Here is a 13,911-nt window from a genome sequence, read left to right as displayed (position 1 = left end):
CCTTTGTGAATGTACACATAGTTTTGTTAACGAGTGTTTCATAGTGCCGGACATGAGTGCCGGCCCCCATGCTTGTCTTCAAAAATTGTACAGACTTTTCTAGGATGACTATTTCTTCTTCCTTCAGCTTATCGCGATTGTCTATCTACTGTCGGTATTTCTACTTAGTGTCCTCCACTTCTTGCATGCTTGAGGAAAGCACTCTGTATTGTACAGGCGTTGGTCGTCTGCAAAATAGCATACGGCCTTCCATATCATCAGCTCCTAAAAGTAGAATTTAAACAGGCCGATACCATCATTCGCAGTGCGTACAAGACGGCTCTCAGCCTTCTGCTGAACACCTCGACCGAACGCTTAATATAGCTTTCAGTCTGCCTCCGCGGTGGCTGAGTGGTTATGGCGCTCGGCTGCTAGCCCGAACGACGCGGGTTCGATCCCGGCCGCGGCGGTCGAATTTCGGCGGAGGCGAAATTCTAGAGGCCCGTGTACTGCGCGATGTCAGTGCACGTCAAAGAACCCCAGGTGGTCGAAATTTCCGGAGCCCTCCACTACGGCGTCCCTCATAGACTGAGTTGCTTTGGGACGTCAAACCCCCATAAACCAAACATAACTTGCAGTCCACAACACCTTCGTTGAGATCAGAAGCGCTCTTTTAGCATCGCAAAAGGCCCGACTACAACAGACCGCCACCGGAAGGGCCATTCTTCAACGTATCAATACTCAGACTTCTTTTATGCGCACAGAAAGACGACACAAAAAGACAAGGTAGACAGGACGGAGCGCAAACTTTCAACTGTTTTATTCCAGAAAAAGTACATGACATTTATACCAAAAAGAATGGAAGTTATGAGAGCCACGTGCCGGCCAGAACCCGGGTAAAGCACACAGAAGGCACCGTTGACTCACCTCATATGTAATTTATCTAAAAAAGCAAAATCTTTATCATATATTGTCACAGATGGTGCACTGACACATGAACTACCGCTTTTTCTTATATGGTAGGCTTCAGCCAATTCTCGCGCAAGCGTGTCAGTACTCCTGCACAAGATGCTGGTGCCTTGGAGCGTTGCATCACACAGTTTTATTGCTTTCTGTTTTATGTCGTTATCTTTTCCACACTCACTGATGTACGCCGGCAGGTGCGAACCGGTACCGTTCCTCAAAGACAAACTGTGTTCCCTTAGCCGCTCATTAACACATCGGCCCGACTGCCCAATGTACACCTTACCACACTTCAGCGGAATTCTGTACACTACCCCTTTTTCACACTTCACAAACTTGTTAATATGTTTGATTTTGCAATCTGAGTTGCGGCTACCATCTTGCGAAACTAGACGACACAGTGAAGAAAGTTTCCTTGGGGCCGATAAAACCACGGGTACCTTAAACTTGTTAGCCACGCGCTTGAGGCTATGAGCCACTTTATGCTGATATGGGATGACCACAGGTTTCACTTTCTTTTTTGCAACTGCAACCATTGTCTGGTTCCTACTCCTTTCTTGTTTAATCTTCTTGAGAAGAGCTTCAGCAACTAAACTCACTACTATCTGGGGAGAGCCTGCCTGTTTTAGCTTCGCGACCTGATCGTGAAAGCTTTCCTGCGCCATGTGACAACAGGACTTTCTTAGAGATGACTCAAGGCACATCAAAGCGATAGCACGTTTAACAGTTTTCGATTGCTTTTAATCAAAAAGCACCAATTTCTTCTGTGCACGCGGTTGGTACTTCCAGCAAAAGCCTGCTACACCAAGAGATCTACGAGGCTGCGACGAAACACTTACCTTTATGCAAACATAACAGGACAGATCACGGTGGCTGCGCTCCGCGATCACATGCATCCAAAAATCCACAGAAGCCGATGCGCGCCTAGGGTCGCTCGTCTACGCCGGAGCCTAGAGTCAGATCACGAGGTCTATGTAGATGTGGCGACATACCCTGAACACTACCCAGCATCGTTGTCGTGGTAGCGCTCGGCCACAACTACCGACTACTGACGGGCGCATCACTAAGGGCTGAGGATCCTGCCGCAGCGGAAGCCTCCGCCATCGCTCTCACCGTAGGGAATTGCGATATTGAGGGTAAATTAGTTTCGATAATAACAGATCCGAAGCGAACTTACCAATATTATACGACAGGACTAGTTCCAAAAACGACGGCGTCCCTGCTCATACCATGGGACTTTTTACCCGCTTTACACCACTCCCATAGTACTACGTGGACCCCGGGCCATGGAGGGCTTGAAGGAAGTGAGGCGGCATACGATCCAACAAAACCGAGCGGATCCTTGCCCGTACCTAACCCCTCTACCACCAAAATGTAGTACACGGCTACAAATCTAAGACTGAACCGTAGGAAATATCCCCCTCCTCACATTAACCTCCCTCCAGAAGCCACGTTCTGAAGGCAAATGCAGCCAAACATCTTCTGTAACCTGCACTTGAATATCATCATCCGACCTTCCAGATACCACTCCACCTGTCTATGGTGAGGAGGTAAGCCCAAGCTCCTCTACTTTTCATAAAGTTGCGTTATAAAAACATCCAATCTGAGACCATATAGGCATCATACGAGCAGTGGGAGGTGCCCTAACCAGTTATGGTCTGGAGGACCGCCGTCAGACCATCCAACGGGTCCAGACAACAGAAACCACGGGAGTCCCTATCCAAGAATTCCGCCCACCAGACTCGTCTAAGATTTTAGTAACAAACAAAGATTTATTTCTCTCTCACTTCTCATCCAGAGCTGTATTTGTAACAACTTCTCCACCAGTTCTGCCCACCTCCTTTGATCGCTTCCGTGCCCTCTTGCTTCGATCCTTCTCAGCCCAAGAAGACTTCCAAGACCAACACTCTCGCCATGAACGCATTGAACGCAGGGCTGTCGTAAGCGTGTTCCGTCAAGCGTGAGGGGATCGGACGCGCATGAGGCGCCTGGATACCCGCGTCAATAGGTATCGAGGCATCTCACGCGCCTCAAAGTTGCTTTGATGGTGCGATCGTTGTGTAGATAGCTTGCTGCAAGTCCAACGATGCAAGACGCAGCCAGGTGCTCAAGGAATCATTAGTGGGTATAGGGGATAATACGGAGGGGTGAGAGCTGTGTTAAAGCTCAAAAAGAGAAAAAGAGTAGGAGGAGGAAGAGGAAAGGTAGGGAGGCTAACCGGAAGAATAACCGGCATGCTACTCTGCACGGGGCGAAGGGGTGAGGGGATAAAAAGATGTATGAGAAAAGATAGTAGCAGGAAATTGAAGGCATTAGGCAAAGTCAGCAAGCATTCGGTAAAGTCACAGCCTATCGTGCAGGCCAGGAGGTCTCAAGAAATGGAGAAACGGAGCAGTGCCTTAGAGCCCTTCACCGCCGAAAATCGCAGCAGCCAGTGGCCGAGAATCTTCAGACCCGTCAGTGGGCGTGGATCTAGACGCTCCAGCGCACGGCAGAGAGTCTGCCTTTCGGCGCTGTAGGAAGGGAATTCACATAGAACGTGGGCTCTAGTCTCCTCACATCCCCTAATGGCATATGCAGGGCTATCGGCCATACCCATTAAGTAAGAGTAATGGTTGGTGAAAGCTACACCAAGCCACAGACGACAGAGCAAAGTTCGTTCAGGTCGTGGTAGGCTGGACGGAAGCTGGGGCTTCAGATCTGCGTCCAAAGATTTTAAACGCGAATTTCAAAATTGCCCTGAATCCCACGCGGCAAGCGTGACGTCCCGCTTCAGTAGTAGAAACTTACCCGCTGCATAGGCTCTGGAGATGGGAATGGACACAAAATCAATGAGTGCGGGGAAGTTAGGGCGATTTTAGTTTTTTCCTGAAGCGAACATGCAAAGTAAAACTACCCTCTCGCGCGACTGTTTTTTCGCAGTATATCGGAGCTAGAGCTTCTTTCTGAAAAGGCCACTGCTTTGAAGGACAGCCTGACAGGCATGCCGCAACACGTATCTGCCGCTCGTCTTGCTGCGCTGGTAGTTGTTCACGTTAACTTGCATCCAAACCTCTTGAACACGTTCGTGCGAAATTAATGTTTCTCCAAAAGATTTTTCTTTAGTGTATCTAAAGAAGCCATTACGGTAAAGGAGATTTAGGGATTTAAGTATAATCGGTTACTAGACTGTCAGATGAGCCTGTTGGAGTCCCTTATGCAAGAAGTTTCTCACCTGCCGAGCTTTCTGTTGCTGTTGTTCTATTGCTGCGTCGGGCGAGTACTGTGTCATGCAGTAAAATGCACAGCATTCCAAGGGATACTTTTATTTTTTTATTCTTCCTTTTCTACGCTCTTCGTCTATCAGCTGTGGGTAGATCGTTGCCACTATGGCTGCACTCTCGCGCATATACCAGTACGAGTACTAGTCCGTTCTACAAGTCCTCGTATACGAATCCCGTCGTATGTACACCGAGGCCGGTGCCTGAGGCCGCTGGGCCATGGAGCCTACAGGCTTGAGTATTGCATGTCCCCTATTGTGAAGTGGAATGGCGGCCGTGCTTCAATCACTTCAAGAGTAACGAGCTGGAGTAATGCCAACTGTGGTTGAAAATTGGATTCACAACTAGGTGTTCAAGGCGGCTCCACAAACGGAAGTACTAATGCTATCTGCGCACCACCTAAAGTTACTCACCTGCTGTCCTACAGGCCGCCATGTCGAAGTTAAAGATTACTAATAGTTCGTGCTTCATGCGAGCTGAAATTGAAGATAAAAACATTCTGCCTTCTACCAATCTCTAATACCGAACCCTTCCTGAATATTATTAAGCGTCTGGCGTGCTTTTCCGCCCTTAAATAGATCCTGAACAGCCCCACTAGCAAAGCCAAGAGGCAAGCTGGCACGTCTGATTTATTTGGAGCTAACACTCACTCCTAACTCATATTTATACTGTAAAAAATAATGTGGAGAGAAAAACTGGGAACTTTCAAAGCTCAGCTGGTTCTCTAACAGCAGCGAGGAAAAGTAAAAAAAGGTTCACTGTATGTTTTGTTGAGCTCTTGCACCGTTTCGTCTATGCTCCTCTTACATCGTGTGAGGCGCGTGATGCCTTTACTTTTGTCTTTATTTTAAAGTTCTACTTTTCTTTTGATTATAAACTTCAAGAACATGCGTAAGGCTGTTTTCCCCCGCGATTCCACGTGCTAGCTACCGACGACGGCCCCTGTCACGGACTGTGTTCAAAACACGCAGCTACTCGGCGTGCGTGCAAGAGCTAGGAGACGAATGAGCCTTTGGCGGACAAATATTCCCCCAGATGGATTCTTCATACCATATAGTCTGTTTTTCTAGAAATTAACTTAGCCAGAGCTTCTCAAGAACTGCCTCCACGGGCCAACCCAAAATGCCTAGGAGGCATTTAACTACATCGCCTGGGAAGGCACACTAAGAATACCTTCCTTTGGATGCACATTCCCCATTTGCCATCTTTGACCAAGGCTTCTCTCGGAGGATTTGATATTCGGCGCTTGGCCAGATAGTTCGAAGACTGTACAGGCAACGAGAGCGCTCTAACGTTATTTAAGCGACACGGGCCTTGCCTCGCGTTTGTGATGTTAGAAAGTGTGCCTTGTTTTTTATGTATTTTTTCATCTGCCACCTCCCATCATCATTCCCCATCGTGACCCTCTTTATTATCCTGTTCCCTTTCCCCAGTGCGGAGTAGCAGGCCAGATATTTAATTTTCCGACCAACCTCTCTGCCTTTCGTCAATAAACCTCTCTCTTGACCCAGTAATGGCAACATGGCTCTGTTAACAGCCAGTGATACTCCATGGTATTTTGGATATCATCGATGTTCTACATCCTCATATGGTTGCGTGAGGTGGACTGTGGTCGAAAGCACTTTACTGGAAGAGATGTAGAACGCATAACCTAGGAACCCACCGAAGTAAACTGACAAGAGGACAAGCGTCAAATTGGCACTCGTACTGACTACAAGGCTGGTGGATGCTAAACAGTTATTTCAGTGCGTGTCATTGCTGCCGAAAAGGTCGAATAAATACCTGTTTTGTCCTTTAAATATCTCAAAATGACATTTTTTTGCTGCAAGTGACCCGTTTCCATGAAATCAAAAAAAGATAGAACGCTGATTCTTTTTCAACTTTATCTACACAGATATGCAAATCTACTGAATTAGTTGTTACGCATCTAAGCAGTAGATGTTTTTCTAAAAAAATTTTATTCTATGAAAACAAGAAAAACAAACTTAAGGTTTCGGAAAAAATTACAAAAATTTGAATATTTGTTGCTAAAAATAATTCTTGTCCAGTTAAAAGGAGACAGAATGGGGAGTAAAATAAAACTGGCCAGAATCAGACATGTGCTATAGTTGCTGAGAAAAGGGTCTTAAATATGCCTCAGAGAGAGAGAGACTATAGAGTTTATTTATTTATTTACAAAATACTGCGGACACTGAGTCCAAGCAGGGTGGGCGAACAAGTCATTCAAACCACAAAGAAAACGCAACACTTAAAAAAAAGAACACAATATAGCAATAATTTGTTCAAACTCATGAGACAATGGTTTAATTAGCTGATTCCAATCTGTTATTGTGCGTGGAAAAAACAAAAACTTGTGTCTGTTCTAGCGAATATAGAGGTTAGAGACCTGGGATGGTGTTGACGAGTTTGTGTGGTTGGTGCCAGCGTTAAGAATGATGCGGGATCTCAACCAAGTTTGTTATGTAATAAGAGAGAAATAAATTCTAACCTAAGCTTTCTTCTACGATGTTCAAGTGGTTCAATTTTATTAACCTCCATTAAAGTAGTTGGGGAGTCAGTCCTTGCATATTTATTAAAAATAAACCTGACAGCTCTTCTCTGTATTCTTTCCAGATTTTAACGTTAGATTTAGTATACGGGTCCCACACTATGCAAGCATACTCGAGTTTAGGTCTTATTATTGAAGAAAAACAAAGTAGTTTAATGTTAGAAGGGGCATTTTTTAGTTTATGTCTTAAGCAGCACAATTTTCGAAACGCAGCAGAGCAGATATTGTTTATATGCAAGTTCCACGATAGACTGCTACTTATGGTTACCCCTAGGCATTTGTAGTTGGGTACTTGTTGAAGAGGGAAAGAACCTACTTTATATGTGTACCTATGTCGTATAGTTTTACGGGTTATAGGCATATAAACACTTTTATCAGCATTCAGAATGATGCCCCATCGGTCGCACCAGTGGAAAACGTCGTTCAAAGCATTGTCCAGGTCACTGTGATCCTCCTTATTTTTAACTTCTCGGTAGAGAATGCAATCATCAGCGAACAATCGAATATGCACTGGTGGGTTAACAACTTGAACAATATCATTGACATACAAGAGGAAAAGCAGAGGGCCCAAAACACTTCCCTGAGAAACACCGGATGAAACTGGAAGAGAGCACGAACGTTGTCCACCCACTTCAACAAACTGTTTACGGTCTTTTAAGTATGCAGTAATCCATGTTACCAAAATATCAGGAATGCCAATTTCTTATATTTTAAAGATTAGTTTATCATGAGGAACTTTATCAAATGCTTTGCTAAAATCCAAAAATATTGCATCGATTTGTCGTTTATTATCTATGCAGGAAGCAAATGAATTTATTACTGTAATTAGTTGTGTTACCGTCGAGAATCCTTTTCTGAACCCGTGCTGGAAGCCAGTTAGCACGAGATTTTCTTCTAAAAATTCGTTCATACAGTGTGCAACTATATGTTCTAAAAGCTTACAGCACGGGGACGTCAGTGATATGGGACGGTAGTTCTGCAAAAGAAAACGGTCTCCTTTTTTAAAAACGGGAACGATTCGGGCTGTCCTCCAGTCATCAGGTATGTTGCCTGTTGCCATTGAAGCGCGAAAAATTATCAAAAGGAATTTAGCCAGAGTTTCGGCATAGCGTCGCAGAAATGCGTTTGCAATGTTGTCAGGACCACATGCCTTTTTGGTTTTTAGGTTCAGTAACATGGAAAACACACCAGGGTAAGAAATAAAATTCAGTTCGGCGGGATAATACACTCCGCTGTTAACGGTACATGTGCTCGGGGCAGAACATACACTTTGAAAACAACTATTAAAATGCTCATCAAAAGCCTTTGGTTCACATACCGTAGTGTTGTTCACTAAACTTTGTGTGACTGCTTTCTTTTTTTCACTAATATAATTCCAAAACTTACTTGGCTCGGTCTTTATAAAGTTTTGAAGGGATGTGTTGAAGAAATAATTTTTTGAATTACGTAAGGCACGTGCTAGGTTCTCCAGCAATTCCTTGAATGCTTCAGGATCTGCGCGTTTCCTCTTGTGCCGTTTTACTTTTCGCCTCATTTGAATTATATTGCGTGTCATCCACGGGATTTCCTTTCTTTCATTTTTGTGCCTGCTTGGTACAAAAGTTTTGATACAATACAAACAGACCTTTTTAAATCTGTCCCAGAGTGCGCAGACATCGGCATCATCGAAATCAACAAGGCAGGTTTCCAGATATTCAATGACAGATGCGTCATTGACAGGCAAATAATCTTTACGGTAACGTGGCGATAAGTGTTTCTTTTTTGCTTGCCGTACTAGGGGAAATGAAGCACTAACCAAGTGATGGTCAGACAGGCCTTGTTCCGCAGAAACAGTAAAATTTAGAATGTCGCGAGGGACGAACAGCAAATCTAACAACGAATTCGTGGAACCGACTTTACGGGTTGGTTCTGGAACTATTTGCGTCAGGTTGTGAGTAAGAATTATTTTAAACAATACGTTGACTTGCTTTGTGCAAGTACCGAGACACTCAAAACGTTCCCAATCCACACCTGGCAAGTTGAAGTCACCCATCAATAAAATTTTACTGTTTTGGTACTGTGACATATGATTTTCTAGTTTCGTTAAGTAGTCGTTTTCAGAACTAGGAGGCCTATAAAGAGAATATAAGACAAAGTTTATTCCCCAACAGGAGAGTTTCACACATAGGCATTCAATATCATGTACGTCATCTTGCAAAAGGACTTCAATTTGTTTCTTAATTAGGATAGCCACTCCACCACACCTAGATTCTGTCTTTTCGAAATATAGTGCAAGAAGGAGGGAAAACGTCCTCATCATTCACATCACTATGAAGCCATGTCTCAGTAATCACTGTAACGTGCGGATCATATTATAATAGCATTATTTCAAGCAAGTCTGTCTTATTAACTAAACTACGCGCGTTAATGTTGATTATGCGCAAATGTTTGCTCTGATCTGGTAAACCGCGTCATGCTGTGTCCTCCTGATCTACTCTCTTATCCGAGTAGACTATCTTTACGCGTTTATTTTGTGATTTATCCCAGAAGAACATATCTTTATCCACTTTTAGCTTGTCATGAATAAGGGTGACCTTTTTTGATCCCTCTCTTCCTTCGCACTGTCCCAAAGCAGTTTTCGTGTCTGCAGCGTAGATTGAGAATAGTCATTCTAAATTGATATTCCTGAGCCTTTTAGCTTGGCAACATTTTCCATTATTGCCTCTTTTTCTGCAAAATTCTGCAAATAGAGAATAACAGGGCGTTTGTCGATCCTACGCCCCAACCTAGGAATGCGCCCTATAGATTGGCAACTGACTTGAAGCTTGTCCTCAAAAACTTCTTTGATTATCTTATATTTCAGCGTAGTTTCTGTTTCGCCAGGTTCCTCAGCAATACCGTGATTGATTAGGTTGGACCGTCTGCTTCGATCTTCAAGATCGGTCAGTTTTTTGGCTTGAAAACCCATTACACTCTCTATCGATTTCAAGGCTGTGTGTATTTGCTGGGGCTGCTCGGTGAAGGTTGATGTTTCGTTCAGCTTTTTCTTCATTTTTTGTATTAGGCTCTGCAGATCACTTATTTCACTGATTTCGGTTTGAAGCGACAGCTGGCCGTCCAATATTTGTTCAAAACCTTCCTTTTAGGTCGGGCCATGATTCGTTTCGATATCGCCACAAAGAAGCAACTTGCAAGCAATACAACAATCATATGCTAAGACAAGACAACGGCGGGGGCACGGCAGGACCACGATACCTCGGCAATCACTACGAATGGTGCTCGAATAGCTACCAACCTGCAGAACGTAGAACAGCGTCCTCGTAAGGGACATGTTCGGCCCAGGTCCGCCGTGCCCACTGAAGGTGAATTCCTGCGTCGCCTCTTTTGCACCCGTAAGCTCCCATGACGTCACGGTACGATGGATGAATGTCGTCGCTGGAAGAACAGTAGAGGAAAGGCAAGGAGGTTAACCAGAAGGGTATTCCTGTTGGCTACCCTGCATAGGGAAAAGGGAAAAGGGGCGTAAAGGGAGAGAAGACATATGCAGTCTGCAGCTAGCACAGCAAGCTGATATACGAGCGCTGAAAGTCAGGCCGCCGCAGCAGAGGCCTCCACACCTTCAGGGCGGCCGAGCGCTGCGACCGTATTAAAACGCAGAGTCCATCCTTAAGAGCGTGCTCTCTACCAGTAATTAATCATGACAACTTCTTCGTGGTGATATCTTTTGCGGGTGCACTTGTGGGGCTCGAACACTACGTTTGGCCATTCCGTCAGTCGGGCTGCGGTAAAATGCACGCTACGTAATCGATGTGACTCACACAGTCGACCACCCAAGTAAACGCAGAGTGTCGCTGACCGTGTCCAATATATCACTTCATGAACGAAATACTGTAAAAAAACATGGCTTTTAATGCATTACACCGGTTATACACGCACAAAACTAGCAGATTCTAGTTCAGAAGGCTTAGTCGTATATTTAACTACATTGAAAGAAATGGAATCAGGCATGACTTCAACAGCTACAGGTCGCCAAACAATAGTATCCTGAATGTTTCATTGCTGCAGGGGTATAGACTACGAATCATACGATCCGTTTTGACCGCCAGCGGAGGCTCAGAGCATCTGTTTCCTCGCCGGCGCAGAAACATTGTCATCGTCGCTAATGGGCCACTACTATAGCACCTGATCACATATTGTGACGTTGTTGGGAAAATAAAGAGCTCTTATTAATCTGGAACACTAGGGGTGGCCTACAGTGCACGTTTTGCTGGAGAGGCCAAACGACTTCAGCTCTTCGACGTTTCTTGTTCAAGCGACACCTGGCAATGTGAAACCTGTTCCGTGCGATTTCCAGTGACATGAGACTTGCCTAAGTTCAGACCCTTTAAGGTTGCAGACCAAGCGCTAAGGACGCAGGCTTGTTGGTGCAATGTGGTGAGGCAGCAAATTAGACTTCGCAGCCATTGAAACTGACACTAAGGACAGCTGCAGCCTTATTTATTTTTTAGTCAAATCCAAGCTATAGCTCTTGATAGCTACGTTGATGTTTGGCAGCAAAAGATAGATTTGTCACAGAGAAAAAAAGGATTTAAAAATGCAGCACTTTTTTCCATCCACTTGACTCAAATTGGCGACATCAAAAGGATTCCGTGATCAGCGTTTGGAAGCGTAGCCCCGCCGCGGTGGCTCTGTGGTTAGGGCGCTCGACTACTGATCCGGAGTTCCCGAGTTCGAACCCGACCGCGGCGGCTGCGTTTTTATGGAGGAAAAACGCTAAGGCGCCCGTGTGCTGTGCGATGTCAGTGCACGTTAAAGATCCCCAGGTGGTCGAAATTATTCCGGAGCCCTCCACTACGGCACCTCTTTCTTCCTCTCTTCTTTCACTCCCTCCTTTATCCCTTCCCTTACGGCGCGGTTCAGGTGTCCAAAGGTATATGAGACAGATACTGCGCCATTTCCTTTCCCCAAAAACCAATTATTATTATTATTTGGAAGTGAATTGAAATGTAGTCTATTCTGAAGATAAGTGACTAAGAACTGTCTGGCGTCAGCGCGATTTTCCTGCGTAAGCGGCCAATGGTGGCGATACCTTACTTTTCTCGGTCTTTTCTAGCTTATACAAAATCCGTTTTTAGTAATAGTAGTCTGTTGATTAATACAAAGCAATAATCTATCGATAAAGCCTAACTTCTATTGGTTTGCTTTGAATCTGCTTTGAATCTGCGCTGTGAACTACACAGAAAAAAGTTCGTTGGGGAGTTTTTACCCGAAGCAACTTCAAGCGCGACCTTCAGGTCTATGGGCGCATTATTTCTCGTACCTACACTCGGCCGCACTAGATGACGTTACTGGCCCAGTAAAGTCGCGCGCTCGCATTCGTTTCCGTACAAATGCCTTTTACCGCGAACCGCGGCTTTTTATTACATGGCCACACGCAGGTAACCACTTGCATGCTGTCTCTCTCGCCACCTGTTACTGCATATTTCATCAACATCATCGTACAGCGCACGCTCGCGAAGCAGTACGTTCTGCTAAATTTTCTAGCGAGCAAGGATGAAATCGCGAATAAAGTTTGTAGGACTCAGAGTTCAGTATGGCTACGAGAATGCATGCTCCGTAAACATATCTGGATTCCTCGGATAATTTAACTCGTTCCCTCCAGGACCATCTCCTCGTGTACACCGACGGCTCAGTGGCCCGCGACAGCTGTTCCCTTGCTGCGGCGGCCACCATCCCCGCCCTGCGACTGCACAGCCACCAACACGCAGCCTTCCTGGGCTCCTCCACCATGGCGGAGTTGATGGGGATCCGGCTCGGGCTGGACTTGCTGCTCACCCTCGGCCCACCACCGCCCAGGAGTGCTCTGCTGTGCGACTCCCGCGCCGCCCTCAGCCGCCTGCAATCTAACGGCCGCGGTACCCCACTAGTGCGGGAAATTCGCTCGCGCATCGAGCGCCTCGCGCAGAGAGGTTGTGCCGTGCGTGCACAGTGGGTGCCCGGTCACTGCGGCATCGCCGGCAATGAAGAAGCTGACGACCTCGTGACCGCTGCACACCAACTACCTGTCAGCGATCTGCCCCTTGCGCTGGAGGACGTGCGTGCGGCCATCCACGACCATCTCCGAAAGCAGCACCCTGACCCACGCATCACGGGAGGTGAGCGCATCGACAGTGTCACCGGCTGTCGCGCACTTACACGGTCACAACGTGAAATGATCCTCCGCGCGCGCATTGGCTGCGTGTGGCCCGGGGAACGACGGGTGCGTCACGGAATCGCGACGAGTGATGTGTGTGACGGATGCGGTGCAGTGGAAACACTAGAACACCTGCTCCTTCACTGTGCCGCTTTCGCCGATGCTCGTCGCGATATGCTCGCGGCCTATAGGACGCAGGGCATACTACCAGACTCTATCAAGACGCTATTGTGGCCGCAGGGCAGTGCGCGCACTCGTGAGCAAACTTTGGTGAGCCTCTGTGCATTCCTCGAACACACAGGCTTGACGTCCCTTCTGTTCTCCGTCAGGTAGTTACACGCAGTGACCGAACGCTCCGCGAGTTCTACCTTGAACGATAAATAACTGGACGCCCCACTCCAGTTGTAACCAGCACAGTACTGTGCGCGTGTGATTTAATTCCTCTAAAATGAACTAATCACGCGCACAACCTGGACACATTTCTTATTGTGTAAATAGTTTGTACATATTACTTCTCTCCCTATCCTCTCTTCCTGTCCCCTCACCTCTTTCATTTAATTTCTCCATTCTGCCTGCTATCCTTTATTTCCGCTGCCCCAGCTCAGGTGCTTCAGTATCGATGGCAGATAGCGGGGTTAGCAAAAATCTTTTCCTTCCTTTTTACTATTATTCTTAATAAAACCACAACCACCACCACTTCCACCATGACGCACACCGTTCAAAGAAAAAAAAGCATGCATGTTTAAAATCTTGCGAACCTTATTTTCAAGACAAACTACAAAAACGAAAAGGAAGGACACAACGTAGTGAGCGTGTTTTTTCTTGGACGGGTGTCGCCATATCCCAAAGGAGACGGATTTGGACATGTAGACGCGCTTACCCACAGCACGAACTTGTGGGGCTACTGGTGTCCCAAGGGAAATAAAGTTGACGAGCTTCCCTACGGCCTGCTCTCCCTTTAAACCCGCGTTCATTTTAAACGCGGTTAA

The sequence above is a fragment of the Amblyomma americanum genome, chromosome 1 (assembly GCF_052857255.1).
Source record: "Amblyomma americanum isolate KBUSLIRL-KWMA chromosome 1, ASM5285725v1, whole genome shotgun sequence".
Lineage (NCBI taxonomy): Eukaryota > Metazoa > Arthropoda > Arachnida > Ixodida > Ixodidae > Amblyomma > Amblyomma americanum.
This window is presented reverse-complemented; position numbering follows the sequence as displayed.